General features: G+C 35.5%; 1 long non-coding RNA gene and 1 other non-coding gene across 3 annotated transcripts; both read left to right on the top strand.

Annotated features, from left to right (window-relative positions):
- Nucleotides 1–224: 224 nt before the first annotated feature.
- Nucleotides 225–3172, top strand: LOC112183716. Of its 2 annotated transcripts, XR_002929949.2 has the most exons (3): nucleotides 225–380; nucleotides 1860–1991; nucleotides 2832–3172. It is a non-coding gene; the product is annotated as an uncharacterized LOC112183716 (long non-coding RNA). The 2 variants fall into 2 exon arrangements; XR_005806060.1 differs by having other exon boundaries at nucleotides 1860–3172.
- LOC112191098 lies at nucleotides 2358–2437 on the top strand. The gene has a single exon (XR_002932818.1). It is a non-coding gene; the product is annotated as a small nucleolar RNA U31b (small nucleolar RNA).
- Nucleotides 3173–13225: the final 10053 nt, after the last annotated feature.

Raw genomic sequence — 13225 nt, 5'->3', positions numbered from 1 at the left:
ACTTCAAAAATATTGGTAAGAAATGACGCCTTTGCCCTCTATTTTTCCTCAACTTACGGCTCTGCCATTATATGCTATGAATATCTGGCGCCAATTGTTCCGGAAGCCTCTCTCTCTCTTTGAGCTTCGGGAAGCATCTGTCTACACCGACCTCTACTGTTATAAGCGACATTGAGAGAGTTCGGTTCGTTGCTTTCCATCTGTGAATTTGGATTTGCTTTCTTTCTTTCTTCCTTTCTGCTCATAATTTTTGGTACCCAATACAATTTCTTTAGGAATTCACTCTTTGTGGTCCTATACTATCAGTTTTGAACAAGCGAATTCATCTCTGGGTTTGTTGATCGGCTTATTCAGTGGATTGTTTTTCTGATTTTCAATCGGTAGGTTTGATCTGTTCATGCTTCAATTGCTCGATCTGATTTGTTCATGCAATTGGTTTTGTTTTGAACTGATTCATGAATTCATTATCAGCTATACTCGAAGTTTTGAATCAACTTTTGTTATCAGAAGCAATCAATTGGGTAATTCTATTACTTTTTTGGTCCACATGCGAACTGATTCTTTACATGGAGATATCAGATCAAATTTAATAACTTTGTTCACCTATGATTGAAATAACGACCCAATTCAATAAAGAAAGCAGATTGTTAATGGTTTACAAAATATGAGGTAAACTTTGTAATTAGTATCAGATTGTATCAGACCATTGTTAACGTATGGCCACCTTCAATCCCTAAATATGTTTCCTTCATTTGTAAACACTTCTTCTTCTTCTTCTTTTTTAAAGTTTTTTTCCGATTGATTACAACCTCAGATAGTTGTTTTCTGTGGTTTTTTTTAGGTTTAATTTGAAACTTCTTCATGTGGTACAGAGAATGGATATGCAATGAAACTGGCCTTTTTGAGGGGATTCAGTTTGCATATATTTGTTGCTCTGTAGTTTATGTATTCAATTTTTTGTGCGTTTTAAATCTTGCTTGAACTCATACAATCTAAATGAAATTGACCCTTTTGAAGGGATTCTATTTTGTTGTCTACTGGTTTATTTACTTCCCTTACCCATTAGAAATGAATGTTGAACTTTCTCATTGGGAAGTAAACTGTTCAAAATGTTTTTACACAAAACATAAAGTGGACTAGCAAGGTGTTGTTTGACTATAAAAAATATTAATAATAAATAAATAAAAAGATTTCATAGTACAATTTTTTTTTTTTAAAGGAAGACGACAAATTATATTAAGTGATAACTTAAGGTTACATGGAGCGATGCAAAAGTATCGAAAGAAAATAAGAAAGCATAACAAGATGCACAGACGCATCTATAATGAAGCAGAAATAAAACAGGATAATAAGATACACATACGCATCTAAAATGAAAGGTAACCAGGATGTGACTTGATGTCGTTCTGCATATGTCACGAAAGCAGTGTAAATGTAATAGTAACCGTAACCGTAACCGTAACAGGTGAAAAAACCACCTAGGAGAGGTGATTCGCTCACCAGGAGTTCGAAAGTAATCAAGAGTGTCAGAAACTTGAAAATTAGCAAACAAACTCCTAAGAACCAGAACCAATACCAGATCAATAGGAGCAGCTGTTTCGGATCCAAGATCCGAATGTGTAAGCGACCCGGATCCCAAATACGGATCCAAATTTCATAGTACAGTTAGTTTTAAGGTCTTGAGAGTTTAGGAATATCTGGTTGAATTAGTTTGTTGCTACGGTTACTTTAAACCCTGTGTCTCTGTTTTATTTTGCTTAGATATTATGAAATTAAATCAGATTTATTGATTATCGTTATGAGTTATCGTTATCGTTGGTAGACATTGAAAATCTGATTTTTTTAGTTTTTTTATGTAGTTGGGGATTGAACATTACATATATTGAAGAAGTTTGAAAGATCAAGTTTTTTAAATTCCTACAACCCAAAGCAGAAGATATAGAAAGAGCCCACAGCACAGAAAGCTTTGTCTTGGGGAGCTCTCTCTACAGGTATTTAGCTCTCAAAACCTCTCTTTTATTGTATTTGGGAATGTGGGTTGCATTGAATTTTGAGATTTGTTCATGAACTTGGGAGCTTTTAATGAAGTCAATACAATCACTGGAAAAGGTACGTCCCAAGATTTTGATTGATAATATTGATTACAACAAGTTGAATGGGTTTACCTTGATAGTACTGAGTTCACCCGTACCCTACTTTCTTTATCTTCTGTTTTGGATTTTGATCGACTGTACTGATTAGTTCTTCCCCAGTCATCCCACTTCATTGTTTTATTGATTTTTGTGTTCTTCCACCATTATCGCTCTGTTGTATTTGTTTTAGCTTGTTATTTGTAAAGTTGAATTTGGTTTTTGAGTGAAAATGATGATAAGTGATTGACGCCCAGTCTTATTTGCATCCAAGAGATGCAAGGTGGTGAATGACTTATATCTGATTTCATTCATGTAGAAATTGATAGAAAGTTTTGATAGGTTAAATCAGTGATTGTCTTTCTGATATGGTTTTACAATTGTAATTTTGTTTTGTTTGTCTGTCTGGAGCTGAATATGTGCTCTACTTTTCAGTGTCGTTTCTTTTGTTGAAAATGTCAAATTTTTTAGGGGTATGATGAATATTTACATGCACTACCATCTGATCTACGTTGTGTACCCTTTTTATTTCTGGATAACTCTTAATGCCCTTGCTTGCTTGCATCTTGAGATGCAGCTGCACAGTTGGGCGAATAGTTTATCAGATTTAAATTTTGTCTCTTTTATTTGCTTAATTTTTAGGAGTCTTCCTGCAATCCGTGATGCAAAAACTTTAACCTAATGCAAAAACTTTAACAACAGACTTGGTACATGACTGGTATCCACCCGAGGTTGTGCCTATTTGTCTGTCATCATGCCTGAAGAGAATTTGCATACAGGGATTCAAAGGACAAAAAGGTGAGATTGGTGTGACAGAGTACTTGTTGAAAGCACGGTCAGGTTTTGAATAAGGTAACAATTTATACTAGTGATTTCTGGGAAGACTCGGTGGAGGAGTTCTGGCAAAAATGATCAAAACTCCAAAGAGGTTCTAGGAGTTGTAAGATTGAATGATCTTTTGATCTTTATGAATGGATCCTTTATTTGCTGGTAGGCGTTAAATTTATTTGCAGTTGTAGTGTAACCTTGTGACATTAGCTTCACTTCTGAAGCTCACTTTTGTCAGGAGGAGGTGTTATTCTAAGATTAATTTGTTTGACATAAATCTTATATTCTTATTGTCTGATCTGTTGATTTAATCTACACGAGCACCCACCTAATGTTTTCTATTAAGCATACACCAAATGATTTCTGCTAACAAGCTGAAATGTTTATCCCTTGACAGCTTTTTCTAAGTCTGGTTTCTGTTTTTCAATTTTGAATTTCTGCATCACTTCCCTAACTTTTTGTTTCTATGAACCATTCAGCGTGGATTAATAAAGAAAATGTGCTTCTTTTGCTTTCGGGTTAAGCATTATGTTTATTAGTGAAGGCTGATCATCTAGCAGCTACTCTTTTTCCAAACTTTCAGGATAGAACTAGTTTGGCCCTTCCTTGAGCATTTTATCTTGTTTTGGGTTGGCTTTCGGGTTAAAGCATTATGTTTATTAGTGAAGGCTGATCGTCTAGCAGCTACTCTTTTTCCAAACTTTCAGGATAGAACTAGTTTGGCCCTTCCTTGAGCATTTTATCTTGTTTTGGGTTGTACGCTATCTCAGGTCCTCAAGCATAGAGAACTCCTCTTTGTTCTCAACCCTAAACTTCTTAATAAAATTAGTAGGCTATGCTCATGTTTGAAAGTTAAAATGATGCATGCATAAGAAGTTGGAGTAATTCTTAAACTTTGATGCAAATATGGCCAAATGTTAATGAGGACTGCTGGAATTCCATAACATCCTCAACATACGGTTATTGACAAGTTCAGATTGTAAACTGTCTTTCCGATATTGTTCATGATTACAGTTTTAATTGCACAGTTTATCTTTTCACTACCTAGAGTAACTTCAAAAAAATTGGTAAATTTCAGTTAATTATTTATATTGCATTAATTAGTTTGGTATACTCTTTTTTTTTGGTTTTTGGTTACAAGTTTGATATACTTTTATCTACAAGCAAAGCAAAAAAACAAGCAAAGCAAGTAAGAACATTTCCGGCAACCTTCCTGACCAATGAATTACAATTCAAAGCATTATGTCTCTCCGAGAATTTATGTCACAACTACTAAACACTAGAGCTAATTTCTATAATTTTCCACAACCAATAATAGAAGAATGACTAGAAACAAATAATTTTCCTTTATATGTATAAACTGAGAACACACCTCGTGGAGAAATAATCTAAATTATGCAAGTGTCTTTTCACATAAGAAGATAAATACATGAAGTAAGCTAGTTGATTTAGATATAAATTGTCTTCATGTATATCAAGATTAGTTTGAAAGTTGAGACTATTCTATCTATGTGTTGGATTAAGACTTTATGCATATTAATACACCATAGAACTTACATGTTATTCATGCTTCAGATATTAATAATTTACACACCATTTTTTCTATAGATTTTTACATTAGTTCGAAGTACATTGTTACTTTTTCTTTTAGTATCTTGGAAACTGGGTCTGGGTTCACAAAAGCACAAAAGCCAAAAAGAAACAGAGAAATGGTTTGAGAATATTCTGAATAGTGACAAATGACAAATCTCTATTCACAGACGCTAACGTCACGTAACATGGTAACATGCCTTGTTGAGTTGCCGTCGCATTTCCCTCCTTTTAATAAGTAGACCATGAATCAAAAGCAATGCAAGCACCTGTATTCTATTCTACTTTTTAAAACAAAAATGGCGTCATGCTATAGCATTATGGCAAGAAATCATATTTTCTTCATCAACACTTCTCCAAGGTGAATAAAAAATCTCCAAGTGAATAAAAAATATGGAATATTAGAATTTTGAGACCCAAAGCTTATGAGGTACACTGTAAATAATTTACAATTTAGCGGTTTTACTCTAAAATTTCAATATTTTAAAGCATTATAGAAATTTAAGCAGTAAAGTGAATTGTTGTCTTGTTTTTAAATGGATAAGATTATGAGAGTTTGTAATTAAAGTATCTTCATCTTTTCATAAAAAAAGTGAAAACATCACTCATAAACACTTCTCAAGTGGATAGAACATGCTCAGTAGCAATTGAGTAGGTGATCACTATTCTCTTCATAAAATAACGTCTTTTTGGCTCAAAAAAATATAAAAAAGTAATGATCTAGCTAGTGTAAGAGTACTTGCTTCCCTTCAAACAATTGAGATATGTTTTCCATTTTTGTCAATTTCAATCATTTACGTTGCTACTTGCTAGCTTTCTAATTATCTGCCCAAATCTTAGACCATGACTTAAACTAACAAACTTAAGGTTAAATTTGTATCTGATTTGGTAGAGGAGATCTGGAGATGGCAGGTGAATATGATTTCCTTTTCAGCACTTTCTTGATCTTAATTTTGTTACCGATGTTAATGATTTGGATTTTCTTTTCTTTTTTCATCCTCATCTCACCCATTTCACTTATCTCATATGTGAGTGAGTTCCAAGTACTTGCCTGCACAATATTAATTTGAACCCAAATAATAAAGTCTTGGAGGGAAAAGCAAAAAAAAGGAAGAAGAAAGAAGAAAACCGATAATGCTCGAAATTTCATTCCATGAACTCAAAAATCACACGCAATCTTTTTTCCTCCTATTTTAAATAAATCAAAACCAAAACACAGAACTTGACAAGTTGAAAGCGGTTACTCAAGTGGTAGTGGCCTCGACGGCTCAACCACAAATAAAATGTAATTTGGCCTTCCCTGACTGTTGATGGTCTCATCCAATCTCAATCATGGAAAATAACAAAAAAAGAAAAACGACCTTCAAAGTAACATATGCAATATTTAACTAAAATGGTGTCCAAATTAAGAAGGCAAAGCTTCATTCATGACTTCATGCCATTCTACTTGTTCCTTGTTTTATTGCTTTGTCATTTGTGTCATTCTTTTAGTTTTATTTTCCAGTTTCACGTCCCACTCCATTCTCATTAGGTCAAAATTGAAAAATGAAGTTAATCCATATTGTTTAATGTCTTGTTAATATAATGGTTGATGGAGTCGTGCAAGAATCTAGTTTTGTATATATCGTAACATGCCGGTTATTAAACTATTAATTCTCCAAATCAATCATTTATTTTTTAACTCTTTTTATCAAAAACTAAGATTATCTTCGATCTTCTCAACAATGTAAAATGAAAATTGGAAAGTCTCCATCAAAGGCCAGTAACGTTCTTGTTTAGATATAGTGATTAACTCTTAATAAAACAAAAGATAGCAGTTTACTTGTGGCAGATCATCAAGTAAACTTCAAACAACACAACAATCAAGGCAGCTTCCTAGGGTTCTAGACCTAATTGCTCTATGCATCTTTTTCCAGCCACTGTTTCTGGATAAAAATGTACTGACACATCTACTAGTCTAATAAGTAATTTGTTTATGGAAACACTATTAACTAGAAAATGTAAGAAGTAAATACAGAATTTCTCTTTATCAGACTAACAAGTGAGGAAGTCCGGTTGTCACACTAAATCTACTAGTACTATGAATCGACTTCTTCAAGAAGGTTTGTTTAAGGGTTATTATCACAAATGGTACCTGAACTTATCCTCTATTTTATCGATGGTACCTGAACTTCAATTTTGATCACAACCAGTACCCGAACTTTTCGACTTCATTTTAAATGGTACTTAAGGCTACCTTCGGTCACTATTCCGGCCAAAAAACCAAATCTAAAAAAATATATATAAAAAATTCAAGTTGAAGGCAAGTCTATTACCAAAAAATCATCACTATATATAATCGCAACCCTTGAAATCATTAAAAATCATCACTATGATCGCCTCACATGCCGTTTTTAGTCAGAATATTTACCGGAAGTGGCTCTAGGTACCATTTAAAAATAAATCGAAAAGTTCAGGTATTGGTTGTGATCAAAATTGAAGTTTATGTACCATCGATAAGATTAAGGTATAATTCAGGTACCATTTGTGATAATAACCCATTGTTTAATATGGCTTGATGATGTCGCTTTTGGGAAGCGCATAATTTAACCCTGAAATATCGTTAGTAATATAAGTAAATAGGGATCGTTCTATTCCGGGGATTGAGGGTACACTTGTAATTGTGAAACAAATAAAGAAAAGTATTATTTACAAAAATAAAATAAAGAATATAAATATATACAATTGTATAAACAAATAAAGAATTAAAATAATAAAGTATTATTTACAAAAATAAAATAAAGAATAGAAATATATACAAGTAACAAAATAAAAAGGGAGGGGGGTTTAAGAATTATAGAATTGAAAATTAAGATAAATAAAATAAAGAAAATGTAAAAACATATATACAAGGGTGGATCGCAAGGAACAAAGATCAAAACCACATCCATATGTAAGAAATCCAATTACAATTCCTATAGTTGATTTTAAATGTCATGAGAGAGGAGTTGATCATGTGAAACATTCGAAAGCAAATGATTTCCCATATTTTACTTTTCAATGCTAATTAACCTAAGCGAAAGCACCTAGATTAATCCTATCAAACATGCAATCAAGCCCTAGAAAGCTAGTCAATCATGACATGTTCAACGCATTAGACATAGAGAAAGGCTATCAACTCAAGTGTACAACTTAGTATGAATAAGTTCACCTAATTGCAATCCTCTTCAATTGAATTCGATTTTTGTCCAAAACCTTTACTACTTTGATTCAAGTTTACACAAAACGAAAAGTCGATTTCATGTTCTTAAACCTAGCACCAATTACATGCAAATCCTATAAGTGTCGACCCAAATAAGATAAACATATAAAAGTTTTCTATCAAGCAAATTCAATCGAACAATCACACATAAGCAACTTTGGAATCACAACATAAGAATCGAAATTCTTTATTCAATCATAAAATTTCAGAATATAAACCTTGTTCAAACATGAATGTTAACTAAAAAAAATTCTCACGAAACTAAGCAAGATTACAAAGAAAGAGGTTGAATTACACCGTGAGATGGAGATGGAGATGGAGAGCTAGATGGTTGGATCTTGAATCTTGGAAGCAAGCCTTCAAGGTGGATGATGGATGATGATGCTCACGGCTCCTTCTTCTTCTTCTTCTCCCTTGCTTGAAACGTTGAATGCACTAGAGGATGGAGAGAAAAATGGAAAGGAAATGGAGAGACAAAGAAGATGAGATGGATGAAGGAATTGGTGATTGAGAGTGAGAGGAGAAGGTGTTTAAATAGGGAAGAAAAAGAAGAGTGAAATGATGAGATGAAGAAAAATAATGAAAGTGGAGTGTGAGAGTGGTTTGTAAAATATGTAAAAGATGAGGTAATGATGAAAGCAAAGCATGAAGGTGAAGAAATGTGGAAGTGATGATGATCTTTTAGGGTAGAAAAATTGTATCCAAGGAAAAAGAAATGCTTTCTTCATATGGGTGGGAAACATGAATATGTGGTGTTGAGCTGTTTTCAGGTCAGTTTCTTCCCCTTTATTCCTTCAATTATTTCTCCATCAAAACTTCAGAATGAGCCTTCGACTTCTTCATAAAAAATGTTCCACTATGAGTGTATATCATCCTCACAAATTTTCAGAGCTTTATTCCATGTGGTTGGGCCGGAAATGCTGCTGGACCTCTTACAGGTCCAGTTTTCCGGTTTTGCTTCTGTAGAAAATTGGGTTGATTGTTTGAAGGCCTTCCACTCATATTTTTCTCTGGCACTCTTCATAAGAAATGATCATTTGGGTGTCTAGAATGGATCTGGAGAGTTTCAGCTCATTTCGAGTTCATTTGGTCAGGTGGCCGCTCCTTCTTCCTTGCTTGGCTCTGATTCTCCTAGCCGGAGTAAGAAAATATTCAAGGTTGACTTTTTAGTGCATTTTCATTCTTCTCCATCATTTCTAGGTAATTATGGACGTAACACTCATTTCTTCTTCATCTACTCCAATGTACCTAAAATTAGAAATTAAGTTAAAAATCGATTCGTTAAGGAATAACTAAGCAAAATGTGAGGAATTAACATTTAAAATATCACATTAAAATGCGCCTATCAAATTCCCCCACACTTAGCTTTTGCTAGTCCCTTAGCAAAACAAAACAAAAAAAATCCAAAACAGAACAAAGACTTGACAAAAAGCAAGTAAATGACTCTATTGCTCCTAACTGTTGTCTCAGAGACTCCAAACTCATGGCTTTCACGTTAAACACTTAATCAAAATCACAAAGATAATTCTATGGTTAATAAACCTGTGACATTCATATGACTAAGCAAGATATGGAGAACTTAAGTTATACAGTGAATGATAGCATGTTTCGAACAAGTCCAATCCAAACTCACAGGGCATACTCTCGATTTTTCTCTCAGAAATGGCTATGCTTAAAAGCTTCACACTCAAGTATATGCAAGAGAACAAATTGTAAGGCAACAAACAGCTTGCATATTTCATCAATAAACACATTTTGTGAAGAATTTTTAAAGACCTCATGAAATGACTAAGTGCACAAATGGACCTAAACCATAAGCTCGACTGCGTAACTGACTCCACTAACCAAAGATTGCCCATCTCAAGGATCAAGTTAGCACTTAAAACAGGTTGTAATGGGGCTAAGCTAGGGTTTTCGAAATGAAGATTAAGGATACAAAAAAATCCTAAGGACCTAGCAGAGCATATAAGGACCACCTTAAGTCATCATTTTTATAGACCAAATATCATTGTTTTGGGCCAAACCTTCACTCTAACCAACATGGGAATGGACAAAGGCATAATTTTCAACTTTGAGCCTTCTACAAATTTGCAAGTCCAAAACCACACTTCAACATTTTCCCAAGAGTTTTCTTTTCAATTTTTCTTCTCTTTTGCCGCTTTTCTTTCTTTCTTTCTTTCTTTCTTTCTTTTTTTTTTTTTTTTTTTTCAAGGCAAAAATTTTTCTTTTTTTCTTCTTGGATTTTCCCCACCCCATACTTGTCTTTCATCGTCACCCCTACATACTATGTCATGCTCTACTAAGTCCTTAAGACAAGGGTAGAGATATCCTGTACTAAGCTCATGGTAGGGTAGTGAGGGTGATGAAACAAAGGTTTTCAACGTAGGCTCAAAGGGGTTCATTCTAAGGAGTCCCACGACGGGCACAATTGGGGACACATGCTTGTTTGGCTTTGGTGGTTACCCTAATGCCTTCTATCCTATCCAGGATCAGTGCATATTATGGCATACAAGTTTTGACAGTCACAACAGCCGAGTTCTAGTACTCTCTAGTCCATTAAAATCTATGGCACATGATCATTGGATTTTCAAAAGAATGATGAGGTTTTGCAAATACAGCCATGAAATTCTGAATTTATCAATAAGCACTCGAAAAGAAAGTATTTTAGCACAAAAACTCACTTTGGGTCAAATGAATCAGACTTAATCCTAGCATGCTTAATGAACCAAGTTACAATCCTATCTCAAATCTTCATACAAGCATCACAATGTCGATTAACCACAGAAATCAATTAAGTCTTATTTTGATTGTGAAAACCTTCAGCCATGAATTCAGAGACATGTTCATCCTAGACGTTTAGAAGCATCCTAAGACTCAAACAAACAAAAACACTCTAAAACCAACATTATTTTTTTTTTTACAATTTAATTTAATTTCAACACTTAGGTACGGGAACAGGGAGTCTCGATGTGCAATGGGACTGAAACAGCTACCCTTTTTCAAGACTATGTTTAATCCAATATACCTTAGTGTATCACAACATCAATTAAAAACACAATCCAACATCAACTATTTTTCATTTTTTTTTTTTATATACTAACTACTAAAAACACAATAAAGCAATAACCCTTCCCCCATACTTAATTCATGCATTGTCCTCAATGTACAAACAAATATAAATCATGCAAAGCATAAATCAAGCATAGAATAGAAAGTTAACACAACGAAACCTAAAACAACTTAAAATTCATGAAAATAAAATAGAAGGAAGAGTTCAAGAAAGCAAATCTGCGTTTGATGTCTCCTCCACAGATACGGTTGAAATGGGTTGCCTCCCATGCAGCGCTTAATGTTTAAAGTCTTTCAGCCTAGACTTGTACCTCCATTTACTCCTTTGGAGGAGCGGTATGCGGGCGAGTGGCAGCCCTCTTGCTGGTTTCAGCCTTCGGAGGCGGGTCCTCATGTTGTGATGCAGTAGCGTCCTTGCGAGGAAACCCAGGAGGATAACTCTGCAAGTTATTGACTTCCTGAGCAAGCTTGTTTATTGCAGTGTGACAGCGGATCAAAGAGCAGTTCATCTCAGAGATGTAATCGATCATGCAATTGACTCTCCAATCTGTCACCATAATACCATCGCGGAGAGAGGAACGCAAATCATCAATCGAATCCGACAAGCTTTCCAGGGTGGCCATAGGCCGAGGAGCACGAGTAGCTGGTGAGGAAGAAGACTCTCCGGGATGCAGTCTGGGAGAGCGACGAGGCAGAGGAGGGGGACTGCGGGTACGCTCACGGATAGGACGATGGTCCCATGGACGAGTAAGCCCAGCTCTAGTGGCCGCTTGACGACCTTCTTCTTCCAAAGAGAGAACACGGCGTTGATTGACGCCCCTGCGACGGGTAACCTTGGTTCGAGCCATGAGGAAGTAGAAGGAATTTGAAACTGCACGCTTAGACAAACCTTAGTAAAATCTGGAGGAGACAAAAAAGGATGTATATGTAAAGCACAAAATAGGGTAGAAATCTCAACAGGCACACGGTTTTAACTAAGCTTCTCCGGGAAGGAGAAGAGTTATGATAGTTCACGGCCCAAGAAACTCCCCCACGTGTAAATATTCCTTTCTTTTCCTGGATTTATGGCATGCTTTCGGCTATAGCTTGTCTGTCACGGATCCTCGAGATTCGTTTGATTCCCCCACTCGTCCTTTCTTTTCCTTGATTCACGGCAATTAAACCTGCTTTCGGCTGTAGCTTATCTGTCACAGCTCCTCGAGATCAGTTTGGTTCCCCCACGTGTCCTTCACGAGCCAACAGCTTTTCCGTGTTTTCGGGTGACTTTAATCCAACGCGTAGATTTAATCTCAGAGATCGTCGATCCAACGGTGGAGATCTGCTCACTCGTTCTATAAATAGGTGCATTCTGAGCGACTGTTCACTCCAAAAGAAAATTCTTCCGAGTTCCAGTCTTTCTCTCTCAACCCTTCAGCCTTTCTTTCGAAACTCAAATCCTTTCTTCATCAACATGGAACCACAAACTCTGCAACTAATGGAGCAACAGACCCAGCAACAAATCGAGGATGGAGGAAACAACCAAGCAGCCGGGACTAATAACCGGTGGGCTCCCACACCGCCTCAACTAAGAATCCTCAAGGGCCTTTACTATGATAAGGGTTTTAAGTACCCAACTCCAGAGCAGATTCAAGAGATCTGCCTCCATCTGAAACAGTATGGGCAGATCGAGGACAAAAACGTCTTCTTTTGGTTCCAGAACCTCAAGGCTCGTGAGAGGCAGAAGTTGAAGGAATTTCGGAACGTTCCGGTTGGTGGATCTCTCGATCTCAATTTTGGATCCACTAGTTCTACTGATGATGGTAGATCCATTGATCTAAACTTTGGGTCACGTGTCGGCTATGGTGTTGACCCATATTCCTCCTCACCCTTCAACACTAATACCAGTACTACCTCCTTTGGCACAACAGGAGGACAATCTTTCATGGAACAACGAGGAGGAGATCACCAGGAGATTGAAACCCTTCCACTATTCCCCATGCATGGTGAGGACATCTTGGGCAACATGAAGACTACTTCCGAGGGAGGTGGCGGTTATGGCGGTGGCTCTCACATTTCCCTTGAGCTCAGTCTCAACTCCTACAGAGATGCAGACATGGCTTAGTATTATTATTATTATTTATATATTTTTTTTTAATTTTTTTTTTTTTTTGTAAATAGCTGAATTTAATAAGACTGAATGAATGCAATTTTTTTTTTTAATTTTTTTTTTTAATATTTTTTTTATATAAAGGACTCAAAAAATAAAAGACAAATATAAATATATATAGGACTCAAAATGAAAGACAATTATATAAATCTCTTCCCCCACACTTAAATATTGCATTATCTTCAATGTAATCAATTAAAAGCATGCAATGAAATAAGTAAG

This window comes from Rosa chinensis, chromosome 2, assembly GCF_002994745.2.
Source record: "Rosa chinensis cultivar Old Blush chromosome 2, RchiOBHm-V2, whole genome shotgun sequence".
Classification (NCBI taxonomy): Eukaryota; Viridiplantae; Streptophyta; class Magnoliopsida; order Rosales; family Rosaceae; genus Rosa; species Rosa chinensis.
Note: the sequence above shows the minus strand (reverse complement) of the source record. Positions and strands in the feature narration are given on the sequence as shown.